This window comes from Seriola lalandi, unplaced genomic scaffold (genome assembly GCF_002814215.2).
Source record: "Seriola lalandi dorsalis isolate HSWRI2012SDOR001 ecotype SW California unplaced genomic scaffold, Sedor1 jcf7180002054482, whole genome shotgun sequence".
NCBI classification, from domain to species: Eukaryota; Metazoa; Chordata; class Actinopteri; order Carangiformes; family Carangidae; genus Seriola; species Seriola lalandi.
Genome location: NW_019525035.1, coordinates 199,195 through 199,431, shown reverse-complemented (window position 1 = coordinate 199,431; position 237 = coordinate 199,195).

The following is a 237-nucleotide window of genomic DNA, read 5'->3' as shown; positions in this document are numbered from 1 at the left end:
CTCAGTGATAAACTGATGAACTCACCGTAAGGCTTTAACAGATATACTGCTCTGGTCCAGGCTAGTCTAGACACTGCACTGAATAAAGGGATACACTCTGCCAGAATGAGACTCCTCTGCCTCCTCTGGTGCCTTTCACCCCCACACTGTCTCACTCTCATATCTCCTCATCTCTGTTATCCTCTGTAATTACTCTGTCCACTCCCTTTTCATCTTTGGCAGCGTGCTGGACCCGGG